Raw genomic sequence first — 17,438 nt, 5'->3', positions numbered from 1 at the left:
TCGTTGTGACACACATTTCGACAAGGCCCACTTTTTTTTTTGGGTTGAATGGGTTGAGACTTATATTAGTTGAAGAAAAAAGTCTTATGGCCCATTTTTCCCCATAGTTGTACGACTTCTCTCAAGTAGGATGAAGCTAAAAGCGGCCTTAGACATAACATGATTATGGTCTTTATTGAACCATATATAAAGCGGCTATTTCCGTCTTGCAGTCAGTATTTATTGTCATTGCGAAATCATGAGGTCGTTGGGGTAGAAACGAGAGGAAGGGAGGGGGAGGATCATTATACGCCATTCATCCTACAGTAAAACGCCTCATCTGTACACTTGCTATTCTTGCTATTGAAATGTATTCTTTATGCTATAAATAGGTTTCCGGATTTTTTAAAAAAATGGTGTGGATTTTAAATTTTAAGATGGGAAAAAATATTTAAAAATTGAATTAAATTGACGTCATAGGATTGAATTAAACTCACGAAACGTGCCATAACTTTTTATGAACTTGGTATCGTTGGATTTTTTAAATATGGTGTTTAAGGGGGGAAATGTAGTTATTTTTCTTGGGGGGGGGTATGAAAAGCAATAGTTTGTAGAATAAAACTATGGTGCTGGAATGCTTTCAACGGTAAAAAAATTGTACCAAAAAACTGATAACAATCAATGAAATAATAGAATTCAAGCGGTAGGATGGTTTATGCCACTTCTCTACCGGGAATATTGTAAAGTTAAATAGTAATCAGTAAGTATCTACTGCCACGTGAACCTAAGTCACGGGCAGGGCAAGGTATTAATAATGTTGCAGCAGCTAGTAACAGCAGGCAGTAACAGTGCAAAAAGCCAAGTCCGATGACCACTTGTGTTTACAAGTAAATTTAAATAGCAGGACTGATGACTACGGAACAATTCAATGTTCAATGCCCGCAGTTTACAGCATGTAATAAAGTCAGAATTTACTTAATAAACACAAAGCGGAGGCTATTAGCATTGTTACTGCTTGTTGTTACCGCCACTGTGACCTCGGCATATGAAGCGATGGTGTGGTCAGAACCATGTCCAGCTGTCCTAACGCGACTTAGGTACTTATTCTAGCTGGGTTGACTCAGGGATGTTCTGAGAACGTGTGAAATCTGGATTTGAACTCGAAACTTTCGGTTTAGTAGTCTTATGCTCTACCATTCAACCACACCAACCCCTTGGCAGTGGTTATGAACAAAGGCAATTATAAATAAGTACAAGAAGAAGACTTACTCTTGCCTTAGCTACTGTACCATTCCATTGTAATGTTATTGTGTTTATTATAAGCGTATTGTACAAATTGTAAAGTTCATTTCTTTGAGGCCACAATAATATCGCATTGCTCTGTGTTTAACGAGCCCGCATCTAAACCATCTTGTTGTATAAATTGTTCCTACAAGTGTTTAACGAGCCTGCATCTAAACCATCTTGTTGTATAAATTGTTCCTACAAGCGTATTGTACAAATTGTAAAGTTCATTTCATTGAAGCCACAATAATATCGCATTGCTCTGTGTTTAATGAGCCCGCATCTAAACCATCTTGTTGTATAAATTGCTCTAGAGACGGGAACTCGTTCCCAAAAGTCTGTCTCTGAGCTGTCCATAAAAATGACAGGCGTCTGGAAACCCCATCCAGTAATTCATGAGCCAACGCTCTGATCACCTTCCGATCTGTGTACATTTGAAGCTGGTGGTTTGGGCTTTTATGCTAATACCAGCTTTGTGAAAACAATCTGTGGGATACATGAGTGCTTATACTGGGGAATTGCAGAGAGAGAGAGAGAGAGAAAGAAAGAAAATGGCAGTTTAATAACCTTGACACCAGTATGGATTCACGAAAAAGCTGTAATTTGCGCTTCATTTCCCTGTTTATTTTTAGCTGCTTTAGCGGGGAAGAAGTTTTTGGGTTTATAGGGAGGAAGGTTGCAAAAACTGTCATGATGATTTCTGAATTAATACCCGCTGACATAAATATCTTTTGTAATTAGAATTAGAATACATTTTTATAACATTTCTGATAAGAATCTATTTATGTACTGCTTAATCACCATATGCTTTGTGTTGACAACATTTTCCCCACGTATGCCGAGGGTAATTGCTAATCAACATGCATTTCGGATTCGTTTGATAATAGGATGATAGGGTCACACAATAGTCACACTTCTTAATATTCAAAATTTAGTCTACTAGTTTTTACAAAATCGGCCTTTAAAAACGCGAAATGGCAGCTAAAATTCAGTTTAAAGGGCAAAAGTGTGTCGTCACACTTCCTGAACTCCCTCCCCCCTCGTCGCATATCGTCACAAAATTCCGGACCCCCCCCCCCCCCACACACACACACACTTTCCGTATTGAATTGTGGGGTCCTTTATGGATGACTCCCGAGCTGTTTGAAAAACATAGAGGTTTCAAAAAGGGACTCATATAGTGTCACAAAATAGCACCAACCCCCCCCCCCCCCCCGCCCCCACATCATTATCGTCATTTCGGTTTTATCTAGCTGGTGCTTTAACTAAACCAAACAAAATTTGATTGCTATTTTAGATTAGTAAAATGTACATATGTTAATTAAAACTCGTGAGTAATTAACCTTTGAAAACTCAAATCTGATGTCTGGTTTGCTTTGTATATGGCCGTGAGATTATCACGTATTGTTTGTTTATGTTGACATCTTTCTTTTATAGCACACGATTCGAAAGGTCACGTGATAACCAGCCATCTTAAAATAACCGAACGCCGGAATTAGAATAGTTTATTCTATGTGTCCTTAATGTGCCTGTACAAAACTTGTCTGAACATGATTTCATTAGGCGCTGCCTCTCGTAATGGTTCAGAAAAATCAAGCCCGTTCCTAGAGATTTGGGTTTAAATCCTTCCAATGGTTGGTTACTACACTACTTGAAATTTGTCGAAATCTCTGCAGGGCTGAAATTTGTGTTTTAAATTTGATTTTATGTACAGTACTGCATAATTATACAACACTGTGTTTTTAATCACAAAATCGTGTCCAGTGGCATCACTAGGTAGGGCGTCGTCATAAGTGTGTGTGGGGGGGGGGGGGTGACACCCTCCACCGACCCTGCAACAATCCAACATTTCGGTTTGTTGGCACCCTCTCCCCTAATATTTTAAATGTTTTGACAGTAAATTCTTTGTTTTTCGTTTTGGTGTCACCCTTAATGTCACCCGGCGCGGACCGCACCCCTTGCTGTGACGCCACTGATCGTGTTCGAACATAAGATCCATCATATAGTCATTAAATCTGTACCGATCTTATCACATTCACATACCCGGTTAAAGCAACTAAGTCGTGAGCTATCGTGTAGACTTCCTTTCTACACAACGAACTGATTCTTCTACTGAACACACATGGGCCGGAAGTTACACATCGTGTTTTTGTAGATTAATCTCCAGCTGGGGCGTGTGTGTATCGACGTGAAGAATCCACCGACACCCTGGTATAACCAAGACTGAAAGCGCTTGAAAGTTGTAACTTCCTCTGATAAATGATCTCAAGTACACGTACACAGAGGCCTAGTAGGGGAGGGCGGGTGGGGCGGCCGTCCCGGGCGTCGACCTTAAGGGGGCGCCAAAAGGGGTAGAGAAATTTATTTGAAAGCTCATTTTGAGCTGAAGTATCGAATTATACACTGTCAAAGCTATTAAAAATAAACGACTGCAAGTCTTCACACACTGCTTTAACAACTTTGTGACACCGAAATAGAAATTGTTTGAGGATAGTAACTGGTAAGAAGCGACTTTCCAATTGGGTGGGGGGGGGGCGCTTTTTCACAGACAGGTATAACTATATATAGAAATGGGGGGGGGGTGCAATATTGATAGTCCGCCCTGGGCGCCGGATTAGGTCGCTACGCCTCTGCGCGCACAGGCAACTCTTCATAAAGAGGAGGCGGGAAAAACAAAATGGATTCCTCTTGATATCGGTCAGAATTTACTTTTCGAGAGAAACAAGGTCTATTGATTTAAAAAAAAACAACAAAAAAACTCCTGTTTTCGTTTGGGGAAGTGGGGGGGGGGGGGGGGGGTGTAATGTCTATACGAGCAGTGGCACCAACATCTGCTAATATTAAACAGACCTGTCCATTATAGAAAATTCAGAACGAGGCTTGTCACTCTGACACAGCACGTGGGGCTACGCGTTGGGTCATCTTGTCATGTCCAGGAACTTTGTTTTAGTTTTTTTTTTTATACAAGCCTAAATTAACCCAGAAATCTGTTTTCATTGTTTGGGTTTGTTTACACGGGTCACCTTAGAACTAGGTGGGTTTTTAGTTGGTATACCCTGACATTCGAAGTCAGGGTCGGCGACCTGTGTGGGTTAGGGCGCGTTTCAGGGGCGTAATACATTAAAATGTAGTGATCCTCTCTGGCATAACTGCGGGTGAGAATGGGGGTAGTCAGCCCTAAATAATCGGAAGCGATCAACTTTAAAGATAGCGTGGTCGAATAGTAGAGCGTTTGCCTGCTAACCTGAAAGTTTCAAGTTCGGATCTCGGGCTTGAGTACGTAGGACGACCCTGAGTGCACGCAGCTCTGATTGGTACATGACTCCGGTAAGTGAAGACGGCTAGGGGTAGTGCTGACCACACTATCCCGTCAAATATCGAGATCATGTAAACCACTGAACTCTACTTCACCTACCCCATTGCCTGTCAGGTTCGAAAGGGTATTTTATATAAATAAATAAAGTCTTACTAAAATATTATTGTTTGTTTTAAAACTGAATTTAAAAAAAAAATTAGCCTTGATTGGCTTGGTCTGAATGTGGCGTTATTTGTGATCACATTCTGACACTTTAAAAAGGAGGAAGCGCTGTAATGCTTGAAACTATACCACAAGCCTACGTTAAGACAGACGGCTCGGTCCATGTCACGCAAGGCTATTGTTTCAACCCGTCTGAGTTTTTGGACACCGTGTTTTAAATTCGCGTGCTCCGTAACGCTTGCCTGCAATGCAATATCACGATAGATCTGCCAAGTCGGCCACGGTTGAATTAACTTTCGTTTAAATGGAATTGAAATTTCCTTGAGAAAACAATTATATTGATGTAAAAAAAAAAACTGCAAAGATTTACTTGAAAAAAAAATTGTTTTCGGTTCGATCCTTCTCAATAACGGCACTCGGTGGATTAAATGCGATCTGACCTTTAACCTAACCTTTTGGCCTACAGACACGAGAGTTGACGATCAGGGTTAGTTTACCGACTAATCCTGTACTGTTTGTCGGCGGGGTGGTGTGAACCTGGGGTCAGCCGGCTCGGATGGCAAACACGTTTCCCGTAACGCTATCCGCTAGTTTAACAGTCGCAGACTTGGAGTTCGGTGTCGACGTTTTCCTGCTGTTTGAGTGCACTTTGGACAGTTGGTGTCCGGTGTCTTTGGACAGTTGGTGTCCGGTGTCTTTGGACAGTTGGTGTCCGGTGTCTCTGGACACCGGTCGCTCTCCAGTTTGCCGTCCTGTCCAGTAGAGTTCATAAATCTTGTTGAATGAAACACGGCTGTGTCGGGTTAATGTAAAAGTTTCACGTTATTCATCTCTCATCAGAGACACATGTCTGTACTCAATTATTGTACATAACCTGGCAGGACATTACACTATAATTCTATCGTATCGTTAGTGTATCGATATCACTGTTAGAATCAGGAGAGGATTAGCGCCAAATCAGGAAAAGATTAGCGCCAAATCAGGATAAGATTAGCGCCAAGTCGGGACTAGATAAGCGACAAGTCGGGACTAGATAAGCGCCAAATTAGGATTAGATTAGCACCAAGTTAGGATTAGATTAGCGCCAAATTAGAATTAGATAAATGCCAAGTCAGTATTAGACTAGAGTTTCAAGAATATTGTCAAGTTACGTAATTAACAAGGATAGGTTTGATGTTTTGCACTGGATAGGGTCAGGGAAGCTGTTCTCTCTCTCTTTCTCTCTCTCTCTCTCTCTCTCTCTCTCTCTCTTGCACACACACACAAACAAACACAAATTGAATACGCCCTCTGTCGTTTAGCAAGTACCCGATACTTTTATTCACCTGTGTTTGTTGACATTTGTAAATTTAAAAAACATGAACCCAACCCAGACGTAATCTCCACCAACCCGTGCTTTGATCTCCATCTGATGTGTACGTGGGCGTGAGTGGATTGCAGGGCGATACAATCTCCCGCTGTGTGAAACATTTATTCGATCTTTCACAGCTGTACACAGTTGTGATACCGTTTTTTATCGCAGACAACCTTCGCGGTTCGTCGCGCATGAATCACCACGGACTGATGAAATGGTCTTTTAAAGTTGGTTCAACTTTATTATTAGAGAATTCGATCCGTTTCGATCAGCGCATGCCTCTGATGAACTCTGTTGCATAAAAGTAACAATGAGCACATTCCGTACCCGTGCACTAGGCGACCTCTGACGTTTCTCTCCCCCTCGTCGAATACTAATCCGTTCTCCGGCCACGTGACGGTTGTCATGGCAACGCGTCATCTCGCTCAAGATCTCCACGGTCATAATATCATTACCAGTGTCCGTCCGCGACGTCTGCTTTTTTTTGGGGGGTATTTTTTTTTTTAAAATTAAGGATTTAGGGAGAGGGGGAGGGGGTCATCTATTGGTCAGGGTTGGACATAGGCGAGTCTAGTAGACACGGACAGGAAGTCGCCGAGGATTTGTGTTCGGTGCCAAGATTGTCAGAGTAACGCTTTCTCTGATTTAAGATTTTTTTATACAGACATGACGTTGTATAGGGCGGAGAGTTCAGTCGAGTAGTGTCCATAGGGATCGTGCGGCCATTTCAGTGCTCGTATTTTTTTCTCCGACTTTGGACAGGTGGACATAGCGACGTTTTTATAGATGGATTAAAGAAGACTTGAAATGGGATATAAACTTTAGACCTGCGGTTAGCGGTTAAGGGCTGAATTACTCGACCACAACATGTTTTATAATTATCGGGTTGTGAGATGGATTCTGAAATATAATGATTAAATCAAATGATTTTTCTTACATCGTTCTCGATAACCGTAGGGGGTACCCGCTTTCACCCAACTCTGATGGGTATCCGACCCACGTTAGCGAAACTGTAATGGCTGGGTATAGTGCTGACCACTAGATCATTGTGAAACCATTATTCTTCTGCGTTCTTAATTTTAGTGTTGGGATTCCCTCCAATACAATTAATTATACATATCAACTGGTTATGCACCATATCGGCCGTTAACTCCGATTTCAGCATGCTTTACTTTTTGGATTTGCTTCCATAGCCTTTGTCCAATAACAAACTACAAGGCAGCAGTTGTTTGATTTTTGGAGCTGTCTCTTCTAGAACGGTTGCTGTCCCAGCTATCGAGCCCCATCTGCTCGGGTGTTCGAACTCGATACGTATCGGTTCAGCAACCGTGAGCTTAACCTACCCGACCACGCCGACCTCCAGGAAACACCGTTACTAACATAGGATTTAGTCGGGGTTAATATTCCACAGACACGAAGTGTTGTTTACTCAATAAACGGCAGCGTGTGTTGTAGTCCATCAACGCTTGACTACAGCAACCAATCGATACTTTGTTATTGTAATCAATCAGTCGCACCGGTTAGGTTACTGCACAGGGGGGACAGGAAAGGACGAGATAATAATAAACACGTTCCCATTGTTATGGCCGTCTTTGGCGTTCATTTACGTTCTTCGCCGTGGAAAATTTTGTGAATGTTAGGTTGCCGTAACCTTTGAGGAATTACCCCGCTGTATAGATGCAAACTATTGTATAGATGTAAACAAACGTATAGCTCTAAAGACTTTAAGGCTAGATAATTGAGGAGCCCACTTGCGAACTGTGTTTCTTCCAGGCTTTTTTTCTCGGGAGGGGGGGGGGGGGGGCAACATTTTCCGAAGGGGGTCGGACACTAGTAAAAGTATATGTTTACTATATAAATTCCATCTCGTTGGGGGGGGGGGGGGGGCGGTAGACTTGCCTGGAGAAACTCTGCTTGTGAAACCTGCCTAGTTACTTCTGGTTGATTTTGAGGCAATCAACATTGATTACTCAACTTCTGATTTAAGCTAATTTATCTATCACATATCTTATGGGATGCACAAACAACCCTTTGCGTATCAACACAACTTTACCTATCACACCAAATGACAGCAATGCAGACATTGTAGGGAGTGTTGTATTATTAACTTTGACGGTTAACTTAACTGGTTATTGGTAAAATGTTGCGAAACAGATTAATTTTGACATTATTGGTTTAATCAAGGCCCTTACAGTTTAAGCTGAAAAAAAAAAGGAAAAGCCCACAACAATATTGATACCTTAAACACTTTGCCTGACCTCAAGCATAACTCATATGAGACGGCGTGGTAGGATGGTAAAGCGCTTGACTGCTAACCCGAAAGCCTTTAGTTCGGAACTCTGTTCGAACTTAAGACAGCAGGGCGTCCACTCAGCTCTGATAGGTACCTGACTCATGTTAGGGAAAGTAAAAGCGGCTGGAGCATCATACTGACCACACTATCCCTTTATATGCCTAGTTCAAGAAACACAAACTCTAGTTCATCCGCCCTGAGAATCAATATATCTGAATGGGGACATTTTCTTGTTTAAAAAAAATAACAAAAACTTAAACCAAACCCTAAAAGTAGATGGTATGGTGGGAAAAAACATTTTCCACGTCCATTTAAATTAAACAAACGTGAGCTCGCCTAATTAGCGAGAGCTGGAAATGAATGGGAAAACTGATCCAGCCAGATTTAGTTCTCGTTATTGTACTGACGGCAGCACTTCTTTCGTCTACCGGTGACCGGAATTCGCACTGTCTTAGTGACCCATTCTCCGGATCTGGAATAGGAAAGCAACATTGGCAAAAATCCGTCGGAAGTTTCAGGATGATGTACCCATACACTGCTAATTTAAGCGCTTTTATCTAGTACGGTCTGCAACTTGATAGGCCGGTAATTTATTCCACGTGACCTACCCCCCCCCCCCCCCCCCTTCTCATCAGCCTCCATCTCCCCTGGTGTTTGCGTACTGTTTTTGTCGTGTTGACCATTCCACAATGGCCCGGGCAGTCTTATAAACCATTAGAATATCGTTCAGGGAACTAACTTTACCTGATTTTTTTTTATTTTTTTTTTATTTTTTTTTTAACATTTTGTAGTAGTAAAAAGGAATGTATCAGAGGTTTTGTTAAGTAACGGGGCCTACTAAAAATAAAACAGACTGAAAGTCTGCAAATAAAATAAAACAGAATGTTCATAAAATAATTTAGTTCTTTTATTTGATTACCGCATTTCGATACTTCTCATATTGTTAAATCAATAGGCTAATTACACTTTTCCAGAACAAACATTATTTCACGCTTCTAAACGTAACACTAACAGGTCAGTTAACAAAAACTGTGTATGTAAGCTAAATTAAACTTCAGCCATAAGAACCCTCGACATTTTGAATTGAATTGGTTGACGACTATTCCCATTCACATCTCCATGTACCACACACGATATTAGATTTTTGTGACCATTTATCTTTGAAAAAAAAACGTATTTTTCCCTTGTTTGTATGATCACGTTATTTTGCATATTGTGCGATGACTTGTTTATAAAGTGACAATGAATCGCTTCAAGATAATATTTCTTTTACATATTGATGAGTTCCCTCATGATGTCTGTCCTCCACGCCAGACTACCTACCCGTCCAGTCCCCCCCCCCCCCCTCCATATCGTGATGTGAGATGAAATCAACATGTCACTGCTCACGTAGCCTCAATTTATCTGGCCAACCCCAGGCTCGTCCATTATTTAAGTAGAGCGCCGTGTCGCTGTTTAGCTCGCGTAATTGGCCTCTTCCCGTCGACCCCGGCTCTCCCGGCACTGAAGACGTCACGCTGGTCAAACGGTTTTAATGGCTGCAAATATTGATACCCGTTCTCTCATCAGATACACGTATCATATAACACGGTTGTTGTTTTTTTTTTTTTTAAGAATATAAATCCGTCTGTTTATTGAATTTATTTAAATGAAATCGAAGATGATTCCATCGCCGTCTGGGTCTTTGCGATCTTTGTTGTAATTTTTTTTTTTAGGGGAAAAGATATATTGCATCACACGCGGCCTAAAATGAATTGGATAATTTCATCAAAAAATCGCAAGACAAATAGGCCCCTATAAATGCATTGATTAAATTCCGTTTGAAATATAAAGTTCATTTTGCGTTGTTCCGAATTAAGAGGTGTTTAGATATAACAAGAAGAAGTTTCGGAATTTTGGTGTACTTTTCTCGCAATTCAGGGTAACCACTGTAAATTGCCAGCATCCATGCCCCTTCCTACGACTAAATAAGAAAATATTACTATTGTACATGTACAGCCGTAATATTTTCTTAGTTAGCTGTTGACTGCATGTATTAACTAAAGAAGACGCCAGATGTGTGTACTGCCCGTATTCCGTCGCGGGCATTTACTTGTACGCTATGGGCATTGATCGGTGGGAAATGCATATACTAAGTGCAGGGTTTGAAAAGTAAATATCCATTGTATCAAAGTATCGAAACTGAAGTACGATACATAAAGGAGTCTTGTTAAATAGTGATACAACTCATTCGATGTTGAAATAAAGCGGGAGTGATCTCCCCTAAACTTTCTCGAAAATTCGTATATAACACTACAAGAGGTGACAACTCGAGATATTTGAGATGATACTTATAATATATATGAAATTTCATCAACCTAGTTATTACGGTACTCAGGTTATCAATGTCATATATATATATATATATATATATATATATATATATATATATATATATATATATATATATATATATATATATATAATCACAATATAGTTTGAATATTATGCTAGCCGTTCCCACTTGACTGCCTTTTTTTATTTGTTCATACATGAATAATAAAACTGGGCTCAATTCTCGTATCGGGAGATCAGACTCAACAGATGGTTGCTTGTAAACTGTGGGCGATACCGATTTCTTTCACGTACTTTGATAATGAGTAGCACGAGGGAGGGGCGGTATCGATATGAGCAGCATCTGTCGTCCGGTGTACATTATTATTCTGTGACATGAACACACCAATCGCCTCATGCCAAATTTGATAACCTGCAGCGGGCGAATGAGATCCGTTCCAATTTTTTTTCTCTTATTATTCTCGCTATTACAGTCGTTTACTTGAATTATTATTTTTATTTTTTTGGGATGGTTTAACGAATTTTAATAATAGTTTGAAACTTGTAAATATGGACATTTTAAGACATGCAGTAGAACTAAGCTATATAGATATAGATGCTGGCTAAAAATTAACGTAGTATAAACTCTAGGTTACTAAAAAGAGAGAAACTAGAAAGATATATTCTATTCATAATACTCATATCTATAGTGTATAAGGCTTTAAGGCATAACGTCTCTTTTCTTATTTTAAGTATTTAATTTATGCTTAACAAAGTAGCATTTTCGCGTATGTTCCTCTTCTTTGCTTCAAATTTCTCTTTTTTTTATAACTTCCTACTTTTGGTCGCCCGGGGTAGGCCTTTCTGCAGTTTATGTTTTTGGGATTTAGGTATTTTAATTATATATTAGCGTTTTTTACTCTATTCCGACGAAGATTTTATATTAAAACATTTATTTTTCGTAAGTTTGATCATTTATGGGGCTTAAATAAAATGCCGTTTCAAATACAAACTATAGTTTGAAATCTTAACGTGGATAAATTTCAGTAGAACGTTTGTATATAAAACTTCTAGACACACGCAAACTTTTTTTAAAAAAGATGTAAAAATGTTTAGTGATCTTTCATAGACCACTCGTAGCCACTCGCACTGTATGTACAAGTGGGTCGTATACTCATCTACCCCCCCCCCCCAAATCTTCCGAATAATAAGCTTCTTTTAAGTAATAAGATAAAAAATCAAGATCACTGGAAATGACGTTCATAATTTATTAGGTCTAATGGAATATTAGATCATAAACTGGAGTCTTCTTCTTGTTGCTTTTTGCCATTATAACGTATTATCTGTATCTCCTGGTAGTTAAAGACATTTACCACATTTCGTGCGGCCGTGGGCCACAGTTATGTGATATAACATCTGCGTATTTGTAAGCTTACAAAGACAAAATCACTTATCGGTTAAGCAGTAGCATAGATTTGTGTGATAACGCAAGGTTGCGTCGGAGAGGTCAGGTAGATAGCAGAAACAGGCTATAGCGAGTTGGTCAGAGAGAGACCAATAAAAATACGGGAACTGACCGGTCGCATGGGATGGTCAGCTGGCCACTGAGGCGTGGGTCAGTAAAGAGATTAGCGGCAGTTGATAGGTAGCTAGCGAAGAGTTGAGAAGGTGTTAGGAAGCGGTCAGAGACGGTCGAGATGTGTAGGGCTAGGTAGCAGTTGATAATTAGTGAAGAGAACGGTCAGATAGGTAGGTCTAGGAAACGGTAGACAGTAGTAGAGAGTATAGAATAGGTTAGTTAGGTAGAACTTGATTTTATAATTTCAATAAAGAACATTTTATATTTGAACTTGAACTTGTGTTATTGGATTCGTTACGCCTCTTAAAAATCCCCACCCTCACAATTTGTCTAAAATAAACTTAGGTTCTAATTTTTACTAACTTCCTTAGCAAGGTCGTCGTATCCATTAGATACAACGGGCACTGGCCTACTGCCTACGAACTACAAAATACAGAAAACAAATTAGTGAAGAAAAAAATTAAAATGACGTTTTCGACTTAAATCTTGACGTTTTGTTTCCCGGTTAAATTAAACTCTACCATCACCATTGTTATTGTGGTATAAATATTGCACAAAATGGTGTTCGGGTCGCGACCGCAGATGTCAGTTGGGCCTACGAATGCAGAGTGTCTAGGGCTTACGAAGATCACGCAGTGGCGTAGTTACTCATTTCGGTGCCCTGGGCGTACTATCAATTTTGCACCCTCCCCGCCCCTCCTCTTATTTAGGCCTATCAACGTTAGCGAAAAATGGACCCCCCCCCCCCCACACACACACCAGTCACTGTTAATAGGTTATTTTCGTATCACACAAGTAATGTAGATAATTGTCCGCAGAGTCAAGTAACTTTCTATTTTCAACTGTAATGTAGCTCAAGATAAGCTTTTTTATTTTATTTTCTACCTAATTTGGCGCCCCCCTAAGGTCGGCGCCCCACCCGCCCTCCCCTAGCTAAGAAACAACCCTGATCCTTAGCACCATGTCGCATCACACATCTGAACCTCAGCTTACTAAAATGAGGGTCTACGCCTTTGTTTTCCAATAACAAAACACGACATGCAATAACATTTCTGTGTGGTAAGTAGGTGACGGAGTTTATACAGTAAACAGACACATGATTGCTTGTACTCAACATCGCAACAAATAAAATTCCTGGGGTGCCTCGCGCGCGGAGAGGCCGGCTTTGGGATTGGGCGATAGCTGATTACGAAGGTCATTAAAGGTCAGTTTAGGTCATAATAGGCGGCGGCGTGTGATCGAGCACATAACTGATACTATCGGAGAGATATGTCTGGCATTTTTTTCTCTCTTTCTTTCTCTCTCTCTCCCCGCCAGAATGGCTAATAAAGTCGATCGATTGATTTGAACTTGAGATGAGCTTTCTGAGGTTGTATGAATATTGGATGTTAAATATTGAATCCCGGCTGATACGCCACGCAAGGGTGGGTTGATGTTTTTTGTTGAGTACTTCAGGGTTTTACCACACTATGGCTTAAGGCTAGCTGTGCTGTTAGGCTTATAAAAGACAAGTATCATAGAGGGGTGGTAGACTTGCGTACAACAACTGTTGGTCAAACTACGGCTCGGAGTCACACAAGTGTGAAAGTATCACACACGGGTTTTGGTTGGGTTATTAGCGCTAGGCTGCTACCCCGAAAGTCTCGAGTTCGAAACCGGGTACAAGTAAATCGAACGTCCCTGAGTCCACCCAGCTCTGATGGGTACCTAACTCATTTTAGGGAAGGTAAAGGCTGCTGGGCAAAGTGCTGACCACACCTTCTCTTTATATGCCGAGGTCAAGAAACATATGAACTGTACTTCATTTGCCCCATGGATTGCTAGGTCTAAAGAGGATTCATTACTTTATTTGCTGCTTTAGTTACACAACTGGCTTAGTGCAGATGTGGAATGTTGACGTCATAAATAATACCAGTATCATTCCATGCACCATTACACCGCGTTTACACTTGCGACATGTATAATATACATGTCCAGAAAAAAAATAACCTCGCAACTTGTAAGTATACACGTTCCGTGGGAAAATGTTTTCATATAACATTAACTTATTGCGAGTTGTTGTTCTTTTTATGTAGAGATAATCTTCCGCATGTTAGATGGGCAATTGGATACCGTTTTATCTTTTATTTACTGCTCCTATGTCCACGAGAAAAGGGAATTACAGTTGTCTAAAGTGATACCAGACTTGAACCAAAATGGCTACATTATTTTGGAAAAATACTCAAATTGAAAAAAAAATACAAGCGCTCAAACCAATTTGAACTTTTGATGTGTCTTGTTTTTTTTTTTTTGTTTTTTTTTTTTTAACTTCAGATCAAGATTGCGGACTCTCGGTCTTATATTCACTTACTATCTAGTTTACGAATATTATGGTCAGGTAAGTAGGGCTGATTCCATTAACTGGGGCACTCGTGGTTAAAATTGTTTGAAAACGTTCTCATCAAGACATCCTATCGCACGCATGGCATCATTGTATAGGCTTATATTGATTTTGTTTTTGCTCGGCTTGTTTTTGTATGAAGATTGTCAAGTGGCGTGTGAAGAGAGTGTTCATGGAGGGGGGAGGGGTGGCAGATTGCTTGCAATCCTGTTGGTGTAAGCATGCCTTGAAAATGGCGGTGTGCCGTTCTACTAATGCATACGCTAATGTCGTGTCAACGAAAGAGTGTCATGGCTCTTCCAAAAATAAAATGGTTCGATTTTTATTTCGGCATTAAAATTGAATATTTATCTGGCTCGATAGAGCGTTGCGAATTATCTTTGAAATGAAAAATGAAATTTCGATGTAAAAATACCGAAAATTGTAATACTTTTTATTTCCAGCCTGCTTAACAAGACATTATTTTTTCCAAATTTTATTCTCTTTGTTTTATTAGAAATTATTTGTTTTATAAACTTAATACAGGCTTTTACTGTCATTCCGTTTTTTTTTCACCAAAAAAATCATTTTGAAAATTAAAATTGTTACAATGTAAAAGGCTGATTATTTTCATCCGCGGCATTTTTGTTTTACTCCATTTATTTGTTTTTATTTGATTTAAAAAAAAATTAAAGAACATTTAAAATCCAGATGTTGTATAATCCTTGCTTTCACAATACATTCGTTGAAAAAAAATCTTTGATGTTGAATGCTATATTTTCCTTACGACCCTGCTCACGGCTTAGACTCGCTTTAAAAAAAAACATATATGCTTGTATAATTGCTTGTGGTTAGCTCATTACATTGATTAAATAACTTCAAAGATTTTTTTAAAAATATGTTAACAGCCGAACATTGTTATTAATGTCGAGCGAAATGACGGCATCTGGTGAACATTTGCACTTGAGAGACCCCGGCTGGTCACATCGTAGCTTGGTATTTTTGTTAGTGCTTCATCCTAGCTCGGTATTTTTGTTATTGCTACATCGTAGCTCGGTATTTTTGTTAGTGCTTCATCCTAGCTCGGTATTTTTGTTAGTGCTTCATCCTAGCTCGGTATTTTTGTTAGTGCTTCATCCTAGCTCGGTATTTTTGTTAGTGCTTCATCCTAGCTCGGTATTTTTGTTAGTGCTTCATCCTAGCTCGGTATTTTTGTTAGTGCTTCATCCTAGCTCGGTATTTTTGTTAGTGCTTCAACGGTGTGAGCTCGGTATTTTTGTTAGTGCTTTAACGGCTGGTCACATCGTAGCTCGGTATTTTTGTTAGCGCTTCAACCTTAACCTACGGACAAACTCCAGGCCCTGACCCTTATCATAATCATGACCCTAACTATAATGCTGACTTAACCTGTATCTCAACCCTCTTCGCTACCCTGATCACCAGCCTACCTGATTGTTATCTAGATCTTTATCCTGACCCTTACCACAATCCTGACCCTAACTATAACCTGTACATCAACGTTATTCAGTTACTCTAAACCATAAACCTGATTTTAAACTTTACCTTTATCCCTGACCCGTGTCATATTCCTGACCCTTACCATAATCCTGAACCTAACTATAATACTGACTACATGTATACCCTCACCATCTTTCAGTCACTAACGATAAACCTGATTTTTAACTAGACCTTTATTCTGACCCTAACTATCATACTGACCTAACCTTACCTCAACCCACACCATTATCCAGTCTCTAAACATAAAACTGATTTTAAACTACACCTTTATCCTGACCCTAAAAGCAAATATAGATGACAACACCACACTATTCAGCATTATTCTTACTTGCATTTTATTAAAATAAGAACAAAAACCTCTACTTAAACATCATTTGTTGGGATAGAAGAAAATGATCTCACACTCGTATCTGTTGGACAGCTATCATTTAATCGAATGGTTGAATTTGTATTATCATTCGACGCAGGAGTTCACGTTCTGTGGTTGTTTTTGTGTCTCGACGGTTTGTAAAGGTGTTTTATTATCCGTGTGTGAGGTTAGGAATACAGGGATAGGGATAAACTTGTTATATTAAAAAATATAACACAGCTCTCTGCTATCATCATATAACGACACAGTATAACAAGAGGATAAACCAAGATCACGAAATTGTACGAGTACAGCTACACATTTATATGTGACGGCATGTCTGGGAATAGAGCACTGGACTGCTAACCCTAAAGTCTCGAGTTCGAATCCAGGCTCAAGTCAGTAGAACGTCCCCGAGTCCACCCATCTCTGATGGGTACCTAACTCAGGATAGCGAAAGCTAAGGCGGCTGGGCCTATTGCTGACCAAACTAACCCTTCATATGCCGAGGTTTCTTAAGCAAATTAACTCTTCTTAGGGGTCGGCGTGGTCGAGTCGGTAAAGCTCATGGTTGCTAAACCGAAAAGTCTCGAGTTCGAACCCTCGGGCAGATGAGGCTCGTTAGCTGGCGACAGCCACTCTTCTAGGAGAGACAACTCCAAAATTAAACAACTGCTGCCTTGTAGTTTGTTCTTGGTTGGACAAAGGCTATGGAAGCAAATCCAAAAAGAAAAGCAGGCTGAAATCGGAGTCAATGGCCTCAATGGCGCATAACCAGTTGACACGTAACGCTTAATTGTGTTGGAGGCGTGGTCGAGTCGGCAAAAAGCTCATGGTTGATAAATTCGAACAAAGTCTCGAGTTCAAACCCACTGGCAGATAAATCTCGATCCCGTTCAACACTAATAATTAAGAACGAAGAAGAAGAAGAA

The sequence above is a fragment of the Physella acuta genome, unplaced genomic scaffold (assembly GCF_028476545.2).
Source record: "Physella acuta isolate Inbredline_101_S28 unplaced genomic scaffold, ASM2847654v3 ptg000395l, whole genome shotgun sequence".
In the NCBI taxonomy this organism is placed as follows: domain Eukaryota; kingdom Metazoa; phylum Mollusca; class Gastropoda; family Physidae; genus Physella; species Physella acuta.
This window is presented reverse-complemented; position numbering follows the sequence as displayed.